Genomic DNA, 13,407 nt, shown 5'->3' with positions numbered 1-13,407 from the left:
ATCCCAATGCTAGGAAAGAGTGGATGAACTTTATTTTTAATGAAGATCCAGACCATGTCAGTAAGAACTCGTTCCTTTGTTTACATAATTTTACCACGGATTCGTTTACAAACAAGGCACAATTCGATGCGATTTCAAAAAGATTGAAACTAAATGACGATGCTGTGCCGACTATATTGGATCCGACAGTAATGTCACAACACACAAGTATGACTAACTGTTTTTATTAAGGGATCACAATTGCTTTGTTATTACAGAAAATTTATGTGAATATTTATGCATTTTTAACATAAATCACAGCAGCGTCCATCTTTAAAGGACGAAGACTGTCAATCATACACAACTGTTAGCCAATCATAGCAGTGGGCATTTACTTCCGAGTCTAGAACTTACCACACCTACTCAAACAGAGCGTTCTGATGAGGGGGGTCAATACAGGACAGAAAATAGCTTCTAAATAAAGATGTTTTTTGATGTAAAAATCTTGATAAAATTTTAAGTGGACCTCAGAGAACAGTACAAATAATAAAGAAGGCAGTTCATGACCTGTTTAATTTCAGCTGTTTTTACAACCAAGGGCTGTGCAGTGTTGTGACATCTTGAAAAACGACATGTTGATGTTTCAAGACACATCAGTGTGACTGGAGCAGTCAAATGTGGCATCTACATACAGTATAAGACTACTCCCAACACTCAAGCATCATAGGAGCGGGTTTTGCACCGGCAAGAGCCACTCAAATCAGGTTTCTGGTTTTCAGAAGGTCAGTTGTTTGGGACAGACTAATATATTTTGCCTAGAAATCTATTTTATTTAGATTCTATGCTTTTATAAGGACCAAACAAACCAAAAACTACATTTTCAGATCAAAACTTCTCGTCTCAAAACAGGTTAAGATATGACTGTTGATTACCAATATCAATTTATTAGAAAATAATTTTCTCTTGACTCTCTGTTTGATAAAGCAACTTGACCCTACCAGCAAAAAAACTAACAAAAATGTACTACAACATTTACAATAATGCACTTACAATGGATGTCTGTGGAGCAAGACATTCCTGAGGGTTGCAATGCTGCAAAGTAGAAAAACTGTGAAGTCAAAAATGTGTTGTTTGCGCTGTAAAGTTGTATAAATTGTCCTTTTGAGGTGGGGATACTGTTCTCTCATATTATACAGGTGCATCTGAAAAAAAAAAAAGAATATCATGAAAAAGTTAATTTTTAATTTTTTTGTAACATTTCAAAAAGTGAAACTTTCATATATTCTAGATTCATTACATGTAAAGTAAAACATTTCAAAAGTTTTTTGTTTTAATTTTGATGATTAGAGCTTTCAGCTCATGAAATCCAGTATCTCAAAGTATTAGAATATTTCCTAAGATCAATCAAAGAAAGGATGTGCAAACAGAAAAGTTCAAGTTCTTTAAAGTATGTTCATTTCTGCACTCAATACTTGGTCGGGGCTCCTTTAGCACAAACTTCAGCATCAGTGAGGTGTGGCATGGAAGCGATCAGCCTGTGGCACTGCTGTGGCACTATTGAGCCTTCAGCTTGTCTGTTTGTTGGATCGACTGTTTCTCATCTTTCTCTTGAAAATATCCTATAGATTCCATATGGGGTTCAGGTCAGGCATGTTGGCTGGCCAATCAAGCACAGTAATATCATGGTCAGCAAACCACTTGGAAGTGGTTTTGGCACCGTGGACAGGTGCTTAAGTCCTGCTGAAAAAGGAAATCAGCCTCTCGATAAAGCTTGTCAGCAGATGGAAGCATAAAGTGCTCCAAAATCTCCTGGTAGACGGCTGCATTGACTTTGGACTTGATAAAACACAATGGACCAACACCAGCAGACGTCACGGTACCCCAAATCATCTCTGAAACATCATCTGAAACTTCACACTGGACTTTAAGCAGCTTGGATTCTGTGCCTCTCCAGTCTTCCTCCAAACTCCAGACCTTGATTTCCAAATGAAATGCAAAAATTACTTTTATCTGAAAAGAGGACTTTGGAGCACTGAGCAACAGTCCAGTTCTTTGTCTCCACAGCCCAGGTAAGATGCTTCTGACCTTGTTTCTGTTTCAGAAGTGGCTTAGTAGCCCTTTTCCTGAAGATGTCTGAGCGTGGTGACTCTTGATGCACTGACTCCAGCTTCAGTACACTCTTTGTGAAGCTCTCCCAAGTGTCTGAATCGGCTTTGCTTGACAGTATTCTCAAGCGTGCGGTCATCCCTGTTGCTTGTGCATCTTTTCCTACCCAAATTCTTCCTTCCAGTCAACTTTGCATTTAATATGCTTTGATACAGCACTCTGTGAACGGCCACGCCTTTCAGTAATGACCTTCTGTGACTTACCCTCTTTGTAGAAGGTGTCAATGACTGTCTTCTGGCTCAAAAAATATTCTCGTAGCTTCATAAAATTACAGTTGAACCACTGATGTCACATGGATTATTTAACGATCTCCTTGCTACGTTTCTGAGCCTTGATCATGTAAGGATCCTTGCTGTCTATGGGAGGGTCAGAGAGCTCATGGAATTAATCAAAAATATCTTAATTTGTGTTCCGAAGATGAACGAAGGTCTTACGGGTTTGGAACAACATGAGGGTGAGTAATTAATGACAGAATTTTTAATTGGGTGAACTATCCCTTTAAACCTTACAGATTTTAATATCTATTCCAATACAGTGCCATCAGACTTCCATAGCAAGTCATTACTGTATTACTGTATTACTGCATTACTGCATTACTGTAAACTGTTGTAGTGAAACAGCCTGTGACAGATGCTGTCCACGAGCTGCCGATGGAGAGACTCCAGTGGTGTTTGGGTTGTGAGCTGCTGCTGATGAAGTGTTCTGCATGTTTTTCTGTGTCTCCTCATGTTTCTCTTTGCTGCTGATTTGAAAGAGCGGCCTCTCTTCACCTCGCACTATGAGATTCCCCCATCTGCTTCCCCTCCATTTCATCAGCTCTCCGATCGACAGCAGCCCTTCCCTCTATCACAGTCACCTCGCTGCATGCCACGGATTTGAAGATTAGCTACTCCCATATTTTCCCTTTCAGCGTTTATCTCCTACAAGACACAGCCATACTGAAAAAGGGCAAAACCACAATGAGCCACATGCTTTCCCATGCCTCGAGGCCTTTTAATTACAAAACCAATGAACAAACTGAGCTGGGGAGGGGTGAGTGTTAAAATTAAAGGGACACATTCAATATGTTGTTTGTTCTTTCTTAAAAATGCCATGTCGCATTGCATTGCTGTCATTGCAAACATTTTTTTCAGATATATATATATATATATATATATATATATATATATATAAACACACACACACACAAAAGATTCAGTAATGTTTAAGTATTTATTGACCCCCCCAAAAAAACATACAAATGAATGAATTCCATTGCCCTCCCAACCAAGGATGTGCAGAGAGTTCCTCAGGGGCAGGGGCTCAAATGTAAAAAGGGGCAATATGAGAGGAGTAAAATTATAGGTCAAAAGTTTGGATACATTACTATTTTATATTTTTGCAAGAAGTCACTTATAGTCACCAAGCCTGCATTTATTTGATCAAAATTTTTGATATACTTTATTCATTTAATTTATTTACTTAACACATTTTATGCAATGCTGATTTATTAGCAATGTTGGAAACCTGTGATACTTTTTTTCAGGGTTCTTTGATGAATAAAAAGTTAAATAAGAACAGCATTTATTTAAAATATAACTTTTGTAACACTATACACTACCATTCAAAAGCTTGAGGTCAGCACTTTTTTTTTTTTAAAGCAATTAGTTTTTATTCATCAAGGATTTGTTAAATTGATAGAAACAGTGATAGCAAAGATTGATATTGTTAGAAAACATCTCTATTTTGAATAAATGCTGTTCTTTAAATTTTTATTTATCAGTGAACCCCAAAAAGTATCACAGGTTCCAATAAATAAATAAAAATACAAATAAAGCAGTACAACTGTTTCCAACATTGATAATAAATCAGCATATTAGAATGATTTCTGAAGGACCATGCATTGAAGAATGGAGTAATGATGCTGAAAATTCAGATTTGAATCACAGAAATAAATGATATTTTATTAAAATAGTATAAAAGTATATTTCAAAAACAAAAACAACAACAAAAAAAACATTCTATTAAATTGTAACTGTAATATTTCACAATATTAGGCTACAGTTTTTTTTCTTTTTTTTTTCTGTATTTTTGATCAAATAAATGCAGGCTTGATGAGCATAAGACACATTCATAATGCTGCATAAATATCAAAAATGGTAATATTTAAAGTCCTTTCACGTCGCCATTCCGCCAGCCTACACTTCACATAATAGGCCTGTAGGTGGCACTGGCTATGATAGTTTCATCCTAATATTATCAACGTGATTGCACAGACACTATTGGAAGACAACTGAAGTGAGCTGCATGGTGACTTTAACTGAAAAATAGCTTTTTACAGTAGAATTTAATTTTGTTTACATTATTATTACAACCTGAATTCCCGGAAGTGTTCGGAAGTGTTCAGAGATGCTGGCTTTTGAACTGAACGCTGATAACACACTGGAAGGTCTCCCTCATCTTTAGCCCGGAGGACACGGTGTCCAAGATTTCCAACAAGAATGTTAAATTTGGACTCGTCTGACCATAGAACACTTTTCCACTTTGAAACAGTCCATTTTAAATGAGCCTTGGCCCACAGGACATGACGGCGCTTCTGGACCATGTTCTCATATGGCTTACTTTTTGCATGATAGAGCTTTAGTTGGCATCTGCAGATGGCATGGCGGATTGTGTTTACTGACAGTGGTTTCTGGAAGTATTCCTGGTCCTATTTAGTAATGTCAGTGACAGAATCATGCCGATGAGTGATGCAGTGTCGTCTGAGGGCCCGAAGACCACGGGCATCCAACAAAGGTCTTCGGCCTTGTCCCTTACGCACAGAGATTTCTCCAGTTTCTCTGAATCTTTTGATGATGTTATGCACTGTAGATGATGAGACTTGCAAATCCTTTTCAATTTGATGTTGAGGAACGTTGTTTTTAAAGTATTCCACAATTATTTTACACACTCTTTCACAGATTGGAGAGCCTCTGCCCATCTTTACTTCTGAGAGACTCTGCCTCTCTAAGACATCCCTTTTATGTTACAGACCTGATGTAAATTAAATTAATTAGTTGCTAGATGTTCTCCCAGCTGAATATTTTCAAAATTTCTTGCTTTTTTAGCTCTTTGTTGCCCCCGTGCCAACTTTTTTGAGACCTGTAGCAGGCATCAAATTGAAATGAGCTCACTTAGTGGATAAAAGCTTAAAATTTATCAATTTAAACATTTGTTATGTTATCTATGTTCTATTGTGAGTAAAATATTGGCTAATGTGATTTGAAAGTCTTTTAGTTTTCATTTTATTCAAATTTAAAAAACGTCCCAACATTTCCGGAATTCGAGTTGTATTATTATCATTATTATTTTTATTATTAAAGCTTAAGCCTAGTCCCAGCGTAAAATGCATATCTTGGCTGTTTTAACTGAAAGAAACTTGCGCTGACTCATCTTAAATATGTCAGTGCCATTGTTTCCATGTTTATAACATGTTTATAAAAGTCATGTTTATAAAAGGTACTTAAATATCCTAATTGAACTATGACATAATCCTAGCTTAACCCAAGCCCTGTCTGTGAAACCAGGCTTCTTCCTGTGTGTTCTATATACCCTAATTTTGTCCCACATGCGATGAAGACTCCAGTCATATCAGCTGATTTATTTTACATGGAGTGGTTGCGATCACATGACCAGCCTAAATTTCAGTAAGTGCGTTAAACGTTTTGCACAATAAATAATTCTTGGCTGACTGTGAATAATGGATTTCTACAATGCCAGAAATAACTTAAAAGTTTTGATAAATGAACTGAACTGCATTAGATATATAGCAAAATATCAACATAAAGTGGATCTATTTGAAAGAAAAACAGTACAAGGACACTTCTCAAGCATGAAAATAAGTTTGTTAGGTTTTAAATGATAAAAACAGTAAATCCACACTTACAATTGCATTAATTTCAATGCATAAGATGCAGAATACCAAAGTAGGTGGCATTAAGACAAATTGCTGTAGCTTTTCTCAGAACTAACTTCATTACTGTTCTCAGCCAATTTAAGATGGTCTCAGGTGATTGTATGTCCGTAAAAACTAATATAACATTTATAAAACTTAAAGAGAGACTCTGTCATGATTATTTCACACTTAAGTGCACGTTTAAAAAGTGCAGTTTGTAATAATTTAAACGTTTTACTGTAAAGTACATTTTAAATCATAGTTTTAATAATCTTTTGTTTAAAGAAGTGCATATATTTTGATTTGTTGACTAACATACTAAAACACATGTAAAGTACTTCATTATAGAGTGTTATGCAATATGACATTTAAAGTTAAAATATTTTAAATGTAGTACATTGTACAGCTTCATCATTACAAATGTGCAATTATATACTGGGGTACATGACATAAAATGTTCAGAAATTACATTAAAGTATGTTTTAGTATACTAAAAAGTTTAACCATATTTTAAAGACAAAAGATGTTTTACATATAAAGATGTACTTGAGTCCTACTTAAGTGCGTCAAAAAACACTCTAAAGATCAACTAATTGCATTTAATATAAATTTGATTGTTTAATTATTTAATTGTAAATAACATGCAGTTAAGTGTCCAAAGAACATTACATTCAGTTTATACTTTAAGAATATTATTTGAAAGTATATTTCCGTAATAATTTATCTTTTTAAAACAGTGCACTTCTTTTTCACCAAGTGTAGTTCATCACATTAACAATCAAAGTTATCCAATAACGTCTGACAACCACAATATGTCATAGTTTTTGTTTTAATTTTGAACAGAATATCAATCAATTTATTTTAAAGTTACTTATGTGAAAAAAGTGCTTGAACGACTTTCGTTCTTTTAAATAAATGCCTTTCGAGCTCATATTTTGTTGCAATGACCATTAAACAAGTGTCTAAAAAGCTGCTATTTGAGAGCAATAGAATGAGTCTGATGATCAAGGTTGAAATTCCAGTAAAAACAAATGGGAAATAAAGATATTCATTGCATGATACAGACCATGAAGCAACACAATGATGGATGTTTCATAACTCTATAAGAGATCCTGGTATATGTAGATGACACTCGGAGCGCTATTGTCTCCTCGCCGCTAACAGCTGTCTTTATCTTTTGTTATGACACGACAATCTCTGACAGAAGCCTAATTACTGTTTAAGTTAATTACCAGCACTACACTGATGCTCTGCCTTCAGTTCAAAGCTCTCAGCCGCTAATTGACATGTCGCCTTCTGCATATTGGAACGGTAATGGTGGCGTGCCATTATCAAACCCCTAATGATCAGGTGCTGGGCGTTATATGAGGAAGCAGGGCATTTCTGCCAAGGCCTCTGGACTCTACTCGCCCCCCGTGGCGACTCTTCTTGCCCCCGTCGCTGCTTTGATGCACTGGATGCTACGGCGGTGACAGCACTAGGAGAGGATGTTCTCAGAGAGAGGAAGTGAGCGTGTGACGGATAGTAATTATGGAGTTGTTCATTTGATAATCCTGTCTGCTGTCCCACAGGGAGCTAATTAAACACTGGGAGCATTCATTAAGCTGCACCTGTCTCACTGGAAACGATAATGGGCCAAAGTTCATCTAAGCTGAAAATGTCAATGACAGAATGGAGGAAGTCAGGAAACAATGTAGGAGCTGTTGTGGTGAACGACTCGAAGCATCAGTGAGCTTTATTTTTGATGAACAGCTTTATAGTCTAAACCCGCTGGGAAACCAGTTTTAATAAACATGCAAGCGCTTCATATTGTTTTCAGTTTTTTAAGGTGTCCTCTGCTAAACATTTAATATTGTTTTTCCTACTTAAAGACAACATGAAATTAAAATTGGCAATATTTTCTTTCTCAGTTTGGTTTATTATAATGATAACATCTAAATGGACTGTTTTCATTAAAGTTAAAATATTATTTACCATCACTGAATCAAAGTATTTTTATCCTTAAATAAGGTGAAAAATGCTCTTTAAAGTAACCATTGCAGGTTACCACTTTTTACAGTGTACTTGATAATTATTTTCCTAATTTAAAAAGTGTTACACATATCTCATTGTATTAATGTATTATTTACTATAAACAGTGGAGCTGTTATTTAATAATTTATGATGTAGATGTGCATTTCCAACATCTATACTATTAATCATAACCTACAGGCCATGTGAGAAAAATTATTTAATCTTAAATTCTTTTGTTTTATGCCTTTCCTATTAAAATCACAGACCTGTATATAATACTGAGAATTAAGTCATGTAAGACTGATCTCTTTGACAAATCTGATATTTGATTTGTCCAAATGCATACATTTAATTTGATTTGCATACAGAGTATTTTACATAAACGTTGGTAAAACCTTACGATAAGGTTTCATTTGTTAATATTAACATATAGAACTAACAATGAACACGACTTGAACATTTATTAATCTTAATGCTGTATTTTTATTAAAGGTAACAAAGATGAATAAATACTGTAACAAATGTATTGCTCATTGTTAGCTGATGCATTAACCATTTTTAATGAATGAGATCTCACTGTAATGTGTCACCAAATCATTTATTAAAAATTATATCAGTTGTATTTGATCTGTTTTGTAAAAATCAGATAACATTAGGGAAACACAGCCGGTAGATACCGCAAAATTTGCTGAATTTTATTCACAATAAATTTAAGCCAGATCAAATCAGGTAAGTAAGGGAATGCACTGATCGATAATATTGTGAAATTATTTTTTTAGGATTTAGTGGCATTCAATCCAACATTGGGAGCATAAGTCAAGACGTTTTATTTTATTTTATTTTTTTAAACATTGTTCAACTTTAATTATAAAACAGAAAGTTTCTGTAATTAACGCTAATCGGTCAATCCAGTGTTAGAGCTTCTATGACTGCACATCTTCCATAGAAACCAACTATTTTCTCTGTCTAAGACTACTTGTTTGTGCAAAAGTGGTACTTGATGGATTTTCTGAATGAAATAATAAAGAAAAATTGTGTACTTAATATTTTTTTTATTATGTATTATTATGTAGTTAAAACAACAGCCTTTAGCTGTATATTTACTGTGTTTTCGACCTTTGTATTCTATTGCATGAATATTGTTTTTGCATTTCTAATAGATTTTGGTATATGATCATTCTTTGGACTATATTAGTTTGCCTACATGTAAAACGAATTATGTAAACATTAAAAGCACACAAAACCGCTGTTAAAATGTTTAATTATTTAGACTCCGAGTTTAAAGATGTGTAACACAATATTGCAGTGTGGCGTGACAGGGGCAGAATTTGCTCTGTGCGACTGTTATAAGCAGAGGTGTTGTTCTCTTAATGATTAATTACCTAATGTCAGCGTGCCTGTGCGAGGGCCAGCCGCACACAGAGACTCCGTCAGGTTGTTAGTATGTGTGATGATTAGCAGTCCAGCCCCATAGGGACGCATATTAATGAGGCCACATACAGTGTTAACAATTCATATCAATTCTTAAGGCAGGGCCTAAATTAATTAAGCTCTCATTTACAGGCACACAGAAACCCCTCTGGATTTGACCTGAAGAGAGAGAGTGTTAATAACGCTTTTTAGAGTAGCATTTACACAATTAATTAATTCTCATTAACAGCTAGTGAAATATAAGAGTTATCAAAAGGATGTTAAGGTGATGTCTCAATAATGACGAGCCTGTCGCTTCGCTCCCTCTGTGGTCAGTCAGTAAAATCTCATTTAGTGTGAGCGTTTCAGTCGAAATATGACAGTACGTTGCATCTTGCTGGTTGTTTATACATACAGGAAATGCATGCGACAACATTTGGACAACACAGAAAAATGTTAAAGCTCAGAGGTTGAGGCTTATTAGAGAAAGCATTTCATCTAATGTATACGAATGTATATTAATGTTCTTCCGCACCTTATATGAATCAGTCTTGAAAGAATTTAATAAGAATTGATCGAGTTATCTTCTGAATTTATATAGGAAACGTGAGATGACTGGAGTCTTTTTTTGTGGGGGCAGAAATCTGTCCCGATTTCAATTTAAAAACATATTGATCAAATGTGGTTCTTTCATAATTCCGAAGACTTCGATTCCCTCTTTATCTACTTTGTCTGAGATGTTTCTCTTAACATGAGAGATAAAAACAGTTAAATTAAAATTGACAGTAAAGACATTTCTAATGTTACAAAAGATTTAGATTTAATGCTGTTCTTTTAAACTTTCAATTAAAAGAATCCTGAAAAAAATGTATTTCCACAAAAATATGACCAGCAGCACAACTGTTTTCAACATTGATAATAATAATGTGACACTGAAGACTGGAGTAATGAAGCTGAAAATTCAGCAATAGGAATAAATTACATTTAAATGTATTTCAATAGAAAACAGTTATTTGAATTTGTAATAATATTTCACATTATTACTGTTTTTACTGTATTTTAAATTAAATAAATGCACCCTTGGTGATAATAAAAGACTTCTTTCAAAAGCATTTAAATATCTTATCAACCCCAAACGTTTAGTGTATATGCTATAAAATGCATGTTGTTAGCACAGCTCAGATCATTTGGTCTTGAATTGTCATAAAAAAAAATTAAAAAAAGAGAGGAATGTTTGACTTGAAATCGTTTGATTGCAGACTTTTGGAGACTTTTTGTCAGGTGAAACTGAGATCTTCATCTGATCTCCTTTGAATCTCACTGTTGTCAAGAAGAAACAACTGAAATATTGTTCTTTACCAAAAATAATATTCATTTCAAAAATGATTCAGAGCATGCAGCGCTTTTAGTATCCAAGATTGCAACAACCAAGACTTTTTCCCCCTCATGATTCAGCGATGTGTGATAGGACCACAGTGTGTGTGTGTGTGTGTCTGTCCGTGTACATGTGTGACAGCCACCGATTTGGGGCCCCAAGGACTTGCTCCTTCCCTTCCCATCAGCAGGCGTTTTCAGGGGGCATGCAGTAATTTCATGGCTCGTTGAGGGTGCGCAAAACCTGGGCCACTGTCACTGTTAACTTTCCTCTCGCCTGGAGCCTTTAAATGAAGTTATTAATCCAGCAAACACAAGCGGACCGGGCTCCTGTGCATGGGGAGGGGAGAGATTCGCAGCCCCCCTCGACATGTGCGTCGCTACGAACCGTGTAATGACAATTTCATTTGTTTTTCAAGATAACTTTGGCATCACCTGACTGGACGTCACCCGTCAGGACCGGTCGCGCTTCGTCTTCCTCTTCCTCTCCGCGTTACGTCCTCCATGTTTGCACCGCATCGGTTTCTCAACCTCCACGTTTTGCCGGCGCATCTGTTTCCTGTTTAATTGAATCAAGCCTTTAGAGTTTCCCTACACCCCCTGCACTGAGTATATGTGGTAAGACCACAGAAGTAAACATCAGAGGTAGTAGGAAGCAGCTTTTGCCATTCACGGCTTATCACCAAAGACCCATATGTTCACATAATATGCCTTCAATTTGAAGGAAAGGATAACATTGTCTACCAAATATCCCTCGCAGACAATGTTGGAGCAATAGAGACAAATACATCAAACTAAATGTGTTTGCCTTACTGTAAATATAATCTTCTGCTTTGTTTTTAGGAGGAGTTAAAGCACACTTGCAGGAGCTGAGTTATTTTTGCCAGATTTTGGCCATTTTAGATGCATTTTTCTCTTTATGGATAGCACACAGGTGGGTAAAAGGTTGGCGGGGATGATGTTTTGCCAATTTATTTTATCAAATGAACTAAAAATGAACTTCAAATATATCTCATGCCAGAGGCGAAAACATATGCAAAACCCATTACGCAGGCTTCACCCTACCCCATTTCACACTATAATTCTATCAGATATCCTTTTAATGGTCTTCAGAAATGTGAAGGTGATGGAAGGTAGGTGCAAGGAGTTGAGGGCTTCAGACAAGCCAGATAAAGTAACTGGATGAATTATGCCTTAATTGTGCCTGCTCGAGTCAATCTTCTCAGAGAGATGGGGAAAAAAAGCATGGAGATGCACGCGGCAAAACCGTCAGACCTGTAGTTCCTCGAGAAAGATCTCAGACTTGTTTGCTGAATAGTTAAGAGCCATTTTAACCATTTAGGATGAGATGTTACATCCAATCCATCGTGAATGTTTAACTTTGACCCTTACGTTCTCCTTATGCCTTTTTTTGTGACAACATATATTGTAAATGGCTAGTGAAAGTGGTGATGCACCAAACACCTCTATTTCTAAGTCCTTCAAAATCTTAAAAATATACCATTTTCAATAATTAATGCATCAAAGAGTTCAAGTTCAAGCAAGCCAATTCTTGTAAACGAAGTCGAAAGGAAGTATAAGTTCCTACCTGCTCATAAATCCCTGAATATAATGAAGGTTAAGAGATCTGGCTTGCTGTTGAAAATAGAGGGCTTCAGCTTGAGACTCAACTCGAGCGTTAAAGTCTCCTTGGACTGCTTAATAATGAATGTGTTATACATTTACATAAATAAAGGAGGAGCTGAACTGTCATGGCACTGAAATATGCAGCTGTTGCATTATATTTGACAAGATTAGATGAACAAACTCATCCAGAGCCTTCATTTAGAGCGTAAAGCCAAACGGGAGAGGTGTTTATTGGAAGATTATTGAGAACAAGACATTCCAGAAGGGAAGTCCTAGTGAAAATGAAGTATACTTAAACAGAGTATACTTATGGTATATTTACACATAATTGTGAATTAATGTATTGGACACTTAATTGTGTGTTAATTGATATTAAATGAAATTTATTATAGTTTCCATTTATATTAAATTTTAAAGTGCTTTTTTGGACCATGTAATACGGACTTTATGATTTGTAATTTTATAATTACTTCTGAAATATGGTTAAAGTGAACTGAATGACAAGCATTTATGAGAAATTAGAATATTCTTTAGTGTCATGTCTATTGAAACTTGTTATTGTGTTAAATACATTACACATTTGTAATGATGAAGTTGCAATTTAGTACGTTTAAAATATATTAAGGTTAAATGTAATATTGAAATAAATGAATCAAGTGTACTTTAAAGCACAAAAATATTAATAAAACACAATGTAAATGTGCATTACATATTAGTAATTTAAAATGTACTTTTAATCTGACAATTATTATTATTTTTTTAATTTACCAAAGTGTGTTAAGAAACATACTCATGACCTGCATGATATGAAGCATGCTATAAGCACACATTTAATACAATTAAGCACACTTCTTTATGACAAGGGGTAAAATTTCAGTCTGAACGAACAAAAAATGCGATCTGTTCAACAGTCAACCTTCAAAATA

At 35.3% G+C, this 13,407-nt stretch overlaps 1 long non-coding RNA gene across 1 annotated transcript; it reads right to left on the bottom strand.

Moving 5' to 3' along the window:
* Nucleotides 1-346: 346 nt before the first annotated feature.
* Nucleotides 347-12,539, bottom strand: LOC131526327 (uncharacterized). The gene is made up of 3 exons (XR_009267425.1): nt 12,444-12,539; nt 11,291-11,414; nt 347-1,181 (listed from the first exon to the last, which is right to left on the bottom strand). It is a non-coding gene; the product is annotated as an uncharacterized LOC131526327 (long non-coding RNA).
* Between the last annotated feature and the right edge of the window lie 868 nt (nt 12,540-13,407).

This window comes from Onychostoma macrolepis, chromosome 19 (genome assembly GCF_012432095.1).
Source record: "Onychostoma macrolepis isolate SWU-2019 chromosome 19, ASM1243209v1, whole genome shotgun sequence".
NCBI lineage: Eukaryota > Metazoa > Chordata > Actinopteri > Cypriniformes > Cyprinidae > Onychostoma > Onychostoma macrolepis.
This window is presented reverse-complemented; position numbering and strand designations above follow the sequence as displayed.